Source organism: Astatotilapia calliptera, chromosome 15 (genome assembly GCF_900246225.1).
Source record: "Astatotilapia calliptera chromosome 15, fAstCal1.2, whole genome shotgun sequence".
Lineage (NCBI taxonomy): Eukaryota > Metazoa > Chordata > Actinopteri > Cichliformes > Cichlidae > Astatotilapia > Astatotilapia calliptera.
The window spans coordinates 23,263,700-23,272,684 of NC_039316.1; the positions used below are offsets into that span (position 1 = coordinate 23,263,700).

Genomic DNA, 8,985 nt, shown 5'->3' on the forward strand with positions numbered 1-8,985 from the left:
CGGCAGATGGCCACCCCGCCCTGAGCCTGGTTCTGTCGAAGGTTTCTTCCTCTTAAAAGGGAGTTTTTCCTTCCCACTGTCGCCTCGTGCTTGCTCAGAGGGGTTTGTTCTTTTGGGGTTTTCTTTTTAATACTGTAAGTTGTTACCTTACAGTGTGAAGCACCTTGAAAACACCATTGTTTCCTTTGGTGCTATACAGATTGAAGTGACTTGCACTGATAACATAACTAAGCTGGGACTTTAATTTAACATCAATAAAATTATAAAAATATTACATCTTGATTTCTGCTTGTTTTCATTGTCTGTGACTTAATGAATACAAATGTGTAATTTAACAGATTCTTTCTTTATGTTAGTCTGACCGGTGATTCCACGTTGGCCTTAGGTGTTGGCGCGGATACGCTGCAGCCCCTGAGCCATTAATGGCCCAGCACACTACAGTAAAAACAAAACAACAGCCATCTGTCCAACTAGGAAAGGAAAATAATAAACTGCCTCCTTGGAGGCAACCTGACTCAAAACAGTTGCAGTCCAACTCAGACCGACTGCAATCACTCTCAGGCAGATTGATGAAGATCTGCAAATAACTGTTGTCTAATTTATAAACGCAGACAGATTGCCAACACGTCTGTTCACAATAGAGGACTGTACTTACATGGTTGCAAACTGGTTGTTATCTTGCTTATATGAAAACATTGCTTTGGAGCAATGAAACTCAAACACATTCATTTTTAAAATGCTTCAAAATGAAATTTTGAAGCATTTGGCTTTATGCTTTGAAAGTGCCGTTGTGAGTGGGAGTGTGAAATCCTTACTTGATGTGTTCCCTTTGCCTTTACTGTTTTCAGTTTTATCAGTTTTCAGTTTTATTTGTCATATGCAAGTTAGCACAGGGTCAACATTGCAATGAAATGTGTTTGACGAGCAGCAGTCACTCAGCAGCATGGTACAGTAGAAGAAAATATAATAAAATATAATAAAATAAAATAAAAAATAGAAAAATAGTAAAGAGCAAAATATTTGAAAGACGTGGTAAAAGAGAAAAGATGACTAAATATATATATATATGTATCTATAAATATATGTACACTAGTGATTAAATAAGAAAATCTTGAAAAGAAATATGACGGGAGGTCAGATGGGATATTGCACAGGAATGAGCAGCAGAAAATTACAGTATTACTCAGACTTTTAATAGTCATATTGTCAGTTTTGGCCGACGGTCATGGGTCACTTCCACTAAAATAGCACGAGACTGGAGTAAAATGTACTTTATTAATGAGAACACATGGTGATACAGCAAAGAATCCAACCCTTCTGAAAAGCAAATGGCTTCCTGTTATACTCTACCTGATTCAGGTGAGCATCTGGAATAGACCAAGTCTGGGGGTCAGCAAACCAAAGGGAAACAAAACCCTCCCCATAAGAAAACCACTACAATATAACCAACACATATGAAGATTTGTAACAAGTCCTATAAATAACTCCATAACATATAAACGTCAGTCTCTTCTATATACATTAAAACAGCGGTCCCCAACCTTTTTTGCGCCACGGACCGGTTTATGCCCGACAATATTTTCACGGACCGGCCTTTAAGGTGTCACAGATAAATACAACAAAATAAAACTAGTACCGGTACCGGAAAAAAAGAAGATTTATTCATAACACACGTGAAAGACGCAGGAAAACAGAGTTAACGATAAAAACGATAACAAAATAACGATAAAAAACGATAAAAACTCTGAAAACCATACATTTCACACCCGAGCCTCATCTCTCGACCAAACGACGGTCCGTGGCCCGGCGGTTGGGGACCGCTGCATTAAAACACCTTAACCACACAGTTAGGTTTCAGCCCTCGCTGACTCAGAACAAAGTAAGACAATCAGAGTTCGATTGGTTTTTACTTGTGCAGGGGAAGCCTGGTCGGATTCTCAGAGTTGCAAGCTCTACACCCAAACTCAGACAACTCCAACTCCAGCCTCCACTCGCAGCCTTTTATTGAATGAAAACAGTTACACAACCGCCCATTGTAAACCCCATATGTTGTGTGGTAAAAGCTAAGGCACTGTGTGTGTGTGTGTGTGTGTGTGTGTGTGTGTGTGTGTGTGTGTGTGTGTGTGTGTGTGTGTGTGTGTGAGAGAGAGAGAGAGTGTATGTGTGTCTGTATACGTGACTTCCTGCTTACAAACGTTTTAACCGCATCTCTAGTCATAAAAGGGTCATCTCCCCTCAACCTCGTATATGGCTTAACCTCTCTAACAGTCCACCATTTACATGGTGAGCCCATAAAGGGCAGGAAGTGAACACTCCTTACCAAATAAGGAAACCAGAATCTTACATAGATTGTGCCTGCAGTTGAAAACTATAGCTAGTAACATCCCCAACATCCTACATGTGGGGGAGGAACAGAAAATATCTGAACATACAGTTCAAGACAAGGTCCAAGCACAATAATGACAACTTTTAACAAAATCACTCCAACACACACTCCCCTAGCCTGGCACATTGGTTTTCTCCAGGAGCTCATAAGCAGGTGATTGAGCTGCTTTTACTCTTTACAAAGTGAGTACTGTTAACACTTCTCTTTTTACATATACAACTAATTTAGGTTACAGACAAATGATTAAATGTGAACAGCTCTAACACAGGTTCTTTTCCTGACACAGGTAGGATGGCCAGTCCCCCTGTCTCTTCACCTTTAACGAGTCACTTAAATAACAACCCAAAAAGCCTAATAAAGAATCACAATCAACCAGTGTGTGTTTTTCTTCATTACGGTTTTTAAATACAAATCAGTCAGTCAATTAATAAAAATACAAGTAAGGGTAATGGAACCCCTGGTCTCCATTACACACATAAATACCATAAAGACACTAAGTCGTAGAGCTCTGAACTCCTTGCTTCTATGATATTTACACTTCTTCTTGGCCTTCTCCTTCACTCTGAGTCACTCCAGGATAAACGCATCAGCTCAGACATACAATAATTAAAATATGTGTAGGTGACCGTTTGGCAGAAGACGATGTCGAGGCGGTACTGCAGTGACACGTCCGTGGCTATCGTCGGGGCGGTGTCCTGCATCAGAAGGAAGTCAATAGACTTCTTGGCTTTGTTGCTCATCATGGCGCTGTAGTCCGTGGGCGTGGCCTGCAAAAAGTGTAAATAAACCATCAGAGACCAAACACAAATATGCCTTCCAACCACTAGTTTAGACAACATCTTGCAAAGAGTGTGTATTTCAGAGTGCAGTTGTTTTTAAATTTGACAGAAACAGAAATAAAGACGGAAGAGAAGGACAACAGGGAAAGCAGAAGCACCGACACACTGAAATCTTTTAGGGTCAAGCTCCAGAACTAGCCACAAATCCTGCTGGAAAGAACCTAAAAATACTTAAAAATACTTGCAGAGATCTCATGGAGCCGTTAACTCAAAAGCCTGGTGTCAGGCATGTTCTTTAATAAATAAGAAACGAGCTGATATGTTACAGACCCCAGTCTTTACGTAAAGAAAAAGCTGACATTTAGAGCGGTCTCGCAGCAGATTTTAAAACAGTGACACTGATTTGTGGGGTTTTTGGGCACAAATTTGAACCTTTTTGTTTTATCCATGTCCTTGAACACAGCTTGTGACTTGGGCGCTTTCATATGTACCGATTCATTTAGGTTTGTGCACTGAGGCCAGATTTAGGTATTAAAAACGAGTCAGTCATAACACTTCTTACATTAGTTAAAAAGCTGAGCTTACACTAAACCAACATTTAAATTTCCCCTTGTGGGACTAATAAAGGTATATCATATCATATCATATCATATCATTACTAAAGTATTGCTGCAACATTGTAAAGACAAAGATGACACACAGACCAGACATAAAACACTGAACACTTTTTAAAGACGAGTCATTTAAGAGTATTTTCTCATAGAATAAAGTCGGCTGATATGGTGAAGGAAAAATCTGCTCACGAATCCTCCAACTTCTTAAAAGTAAGGAGTGACCTGAGCTGGAAATCAACATGAGAGGGATGACTCAAGAAGAAGAAGAAGCAACAAGAAAAGAAAAACAGAGTTCAGAGTGTAGTTAAGATATCAAGCTGTATCCACAATGTGTGCCAAGAAACTAAGCTTGTCTGTTGTCATGCTAAAGAAATAAAAAATCTGGAATCAGAAAACAGCCAATAACTGCTGATCAACTCACCCACTCCTCTTCGTGCCAGTCCACGTGCAGTGACGACTGGCTGTTGTGACCGCTGTACTTTGCTCTCAGCGTATCCTGGTCATTGCGGAGCACTACTTGTTCAGACTCAGCGGAAGGAGAAGCTTTGGTTGCGATGTACTCGTACTGCGTTCAGGGCCTAAATAGCTGAAGCTAGCAGCTTGCAGCCGCACACTGTCACCAGCTGACGGGTCTGAAAGGAAGAGGGTATGAATGAAATATGAAGCGTCCCCACGTAACGTCAAACACTTTTAGTACCTTGTCAACCAGACTGGCGAGCGTCCACTCCAGTCCGCTGGCCGATTGGTCTTTGGCAGCTTGAGACAGCCTCTCTGCGTAATAGCTGACCTGAGTCTTCAGCGTGTTGACGTAGGCGATGATCTCTTTGGCTCGGACAGTGTCCTGGGGTATGTGGATGATGACTGAGCTGGAGAGGGCACTACTGCAGGGAACAAAGACACACCGACACATCTGTATCCGAGCTGGGACTGAGGACACTCACCAGCCACTTTATTAGGTACATGTGTTCAAAAGCTTGTGGCAGCAATTTAGTGCATTTAGTCAAATAAAGACAATAGAGTGGCCTGCAGGTGTATATTTTTGTAATGTTTCTGTCTTATGCCTGAAATATGCTTCAACAGGAAATATACGCTGTAACTGGAAACAACAGCATGATGGACCGGTTTAGTGTTAAGAGGTGTTACATCTGAAGTTAGAACGTAAATTTCCTGCAGAAATCTAAATCAAGCTTCAGAGGTACTGTTCCAAAAATATAGGGAGGGACGTTACCCACCAGATGTAAAAACAAACACTGTCTGCATGCACATGCCTGCTCTCAATGAGCCTAATCGTGGCTTAGAAAAAACAACGAGGAGCCGACTTCGATAAATGCGATACCACTCGCTTCACAAATTCAGACCATCTGTGTACAGTGGCGTGTCTAGAAAATTTTTGTTGGGGGGGCCAGGTAGGGGCACAGATTTGGAGAAGGGTGGCAGATTTAATTGGCAGATAATGTTTTAAAAAAAAATTCTACCAACCCTTAACCATAATTCAATAATCCTATAAACCTAATAACCAAATGCACTTTTAACTCTTATTAGAATGAGATTTTAACCACTACGGTGCAAAGTTTTTAGATACTGCGTTGATAAAGTACAAGAGATACAATCAGTGCTTTGTCAGTGTTTACTCAGCAGTCAAGGACAACAATATTTGCATAGTATTTTTACTGACATATAGTGCACATATGTTTTGGGCAAAAACATTTTTGAATATTAAAATACGAACATTTGTAACAAACAATTGACAAATTAGCCAATGCCAATGCAAAACTTTATCTGCCTGTTAAAAAAAGAAGATAATCTTCTCACAAACTGGTGTTTGATTTTGAAACAGGAAAAAAGTGGGGAAACAACTGAAAAGACTAACATTTGAATGAAACCTGAAAGCAAGTAAATACTTTCTATGCTGCCTTATCGTAAACTTTGGTAATATTGATAAAGAACAACACTGGCTGATGATAAAATACAGTCAGCTGGCATGGTGACACTGCCAGTATTAACCTGCAGGGCTGGACTGGGACAAAAAAATTGGGCATTTTTACTACAGACCGACCCACCAGGTAGTAAAGCCATAAAGACTTTGACTGAAAACAAACCCTGTTGTGACAGTGATGTACAGTCTTGTTGGTATATGTATGATTTCTATACATTTTACGTCAGATAAAAACTTTGGTTGTAAGATTTAGATAATTATTTAATAAAAACTAGGTATTTTAAATGAGAATAAGAAAGAAAAGTATTTCTTTGTGCCCACCTTTCCCTGTTAATGCCCTACCTGGCCCCCTGGCAAAACTTTGCTAGACCCGCCCCTGCACAGTTACCAGCTGTCTGCTACATAAAAAAGGATCCTGGTGTTATTTGTCTCTCAGAAACAGTTCATAACTTCCCTTCAACTCATTCATGTCACCTAAAAGGTAAACCTGTTTCTCCATCACCTGTTCAGCTCTGATGGTTCAGTAAGGACATCTCCTGGTTTCATCTTCATGTTTCCCTCTCACCACATATCTAAACAGACATCATGACCAGCAGCTTTACAGCTGTGGCTCCAGCAAACATCAGCTGATACTAGAAATTAATATTAAATACATTCTAACAACAGCCGATCAAGCTTAAACGTGCTGCTGTTGTTTAGCGCAACATCTGCTGGTTTCCTCTTTCTGGCGCAAAGTGGGCGATAAACAAGAGAGAAAAGCCGATCAGCTGATCATTGATCAGTTTCATGATTGAAGTAGCAACAGGAGAGGGAGGGGGAGAGAATGAGAGAAGAGGCAGCTGTGCAGCATAAAGACAGAATAAATCCAGCTTTGTGTCTTTTTTCCATTCTAGCTAAAGTCCGGGACAAACTGCGTCTCTTCTCAGCTCAATACGAAACGTGTAATATTTTCTCTGAATGAGGGACCATTCCATTTTTTTAAGGAGCCGTTGGCAACTCTACTAACCTTATGAATAAAATAAAGTTCACTATCAGTAACATCATAGCACCCACCCAGCTGTATAAAAACTCCGTCAAACTGGCTAGAACGCAGTATGAGTTATTGCAACTGACAGTAAAAAGTCAGCAACATGAAAATAAACTCCACCTAAACTTGGTTTATATCTGACCCAGATAGACTGCAGGTCATAACTTCTTACCTGAAGTTCAGTTCACCTGACACTCGGACTGGCGGCTGCTTCGGGTCTCTCCTCCTGCCTCCCCTTCCCTCATCCACCTGTTGCCTCTGTGGAAGCCCCGTCATAGCCACCACCAAACAACGGAGTTATTTCTACACATCGACCTGCATCTGGCCAATCCACCACCTCTCATTGTTCATGCCATTACAAAAAAAATAAAAAATAAGTCACTGGGGATATGCCCGGTATGCCCGATGGCCAGTCCAGCTATGTTAACCTGCAACCAAATCTGCAGCTCCATACAGCAATGTTACGACTTAGATTATATCTTATAACGCATAACTCTTATGTTAGCTGCCCTCAGTAGCATACTGTCTGAAATATTCCACAGCTGCAATAATTCTTTAAGTGTTATTTTTTTCCTTGGTATTCTAATTTCACCGAAGTTTACTAAACTCAACAAACTTGATATTACTTACCGGGACATTTATTCTGTCCTCATTTTCTTTCACCGAAAAATTGTTTCCTGCAGTGCCATCTTTCGCGCTTGGCTCTCCTACCTTTGCTAACGTGATGCGCATAGCGCAGAAGCGATGCTGCATTCACTTACACTCGGATATCTGAGCGTCACCGTGAAAACATAATCGGACATTTGATATTTGATTGAATTTTATTGTTTTGCCTTTGGGGTGGCACCTGGGGTGGCCAGTCTGGTTTGGGGGGTGGCCTGTGCCCCCCCAGGCCACCCCGCTGGACACGCCATTGTTACCGGGGCACGATCACCGGGGACCCGTTTTTCCAGCACACACGCCCGATACCACGTGACAACAAATACGTCATTTCCTGTTGACTAAAAAAAAAAAAAAAAGCACCCTCTCACGGTCCTAGGGACCAAAAAAATTGTCCCGCCCGATCAGCGGGCGAAGCCGCTGCTGCACGCCGGAAATTAGGCTTCATTTCCCGCAGGTCTATCTAAGCAGCCCGCTGTTTTCCAGCCCGGGGTCAAATGTGGAGCAAGGGCGCCACCCGGTGGACAAATAAAAACATTACAACTCTAAGGCCCGTCCTGCAAAATGAAAATGAACGCTAAACATCAACGATCCCTTTGACCGTAATTAATTTGCAGTGAAAAATAGCGTTTATAATGGGTTTCAATGGGGCACAAATCGACCACTAAGCACAATAGTGTAAGTTTGTCTGTAGCTTAGCCACTGAAGCTAATTGAAGGAAGTCAGACTTGAATTTTGAAATAAAATCATATCAAACTTTTTTTTTGGAGAATTTGGCTATAGTCCATTCAACACTGTGCAAATGGCATGTAATCAAAATTTGAAAATAGCCACAAATCGACCCAAGACCCTCCAGGGGTTTTAAGTACACGCAATATTTTCACTCTCACGTTTTACTCTGTACTGGAAGACTTGTTCATTTTCAAGATTCATTCATCCATCCATTTTCTTCCACTTTATCCGGAGCCGGGTCGCGGGGGCAGCAGCCCAAGCAGAGAAGCCCAGACCTCTCTCTCTAAATGTCAGCTTTTTCTTTACGTAAAGACTGGGGTCTGTAACATATCAGCTCGTTTCTTATTTATTAAAGAACATGCCTGACACCAGGCTTTTGAGTCAAACGGCTCCATTCGATCTCTGCAAGTATTTTTAAGTATTTTTAGGTTCTTTCCAGCAGGATTTGTGGCTAGTTCTGGAGCTTGACCCTAAAAGATTTCAGTGTGTCGGTGCTTCTGCTTTCCCTGTTGTCCTTCTGTTCCGTCCTTTTTTCTGTTTCTGTCAAATTTAAAAACAACTGCACTCTGAAATACACACTCTTTGCAAGATGTTGTCTAAACTAGTGGTTGGAAGGCATAATTGTGTTTGGTCTCTGATGGTTTATTTACACTTTTTGCAGGCCACGCCCACGGACTACAGCGCCATGATGAGCAACAAAGCCAAGAAGTCTATTGACTTCCTTCTGATGCAGGACACCGCCCCGACGATAGCCACGGACGTGTCACTGCAGTACCGCCTCGACATCGTCTTCTGCCAAACGGTCACCTACACATATTTTAATTATTGTATGTCTGAGCTGATGCGTTTAT

At 41.5% G+C, this 8,985-nt stretch overlaps 1 long non-coding RNA gene across 4 annotated transcripts; it reads right to left on the reverse strand.

The window, feature by feature from the left end:
* Positions 1-2,121: 2,121 nt before the first annotated feature.
* Positions 2,122-7,400, reverse strand: LOC113007007 (uncharacterized). 4 transcript variants are annotated; one of them, XR_003269834.1, is made up of 3 exons: positions 7,373-7,400; positions 4,201-4,660; positions 2,122-3,153 (listed from the first exon to the last, which is right to left on the reverse strand). It is a non-coding gene; the product is annotated as an uncharacterized LOC113007007 (long non-coding RNA). The 4 variants fall into 4 exon arrangements; XR_003269835.1 differs by lacking the exon at positions 7,373-7,400 and adding an exon at positions 6,915-6,943; XR_003269833.1 differs by lacking the exon at positions 7,373-7,400 and adding an exon at positions 5,012-5,172.
* Positions 7,401-8,985: the final 1,585 nt, after the last annotated feature.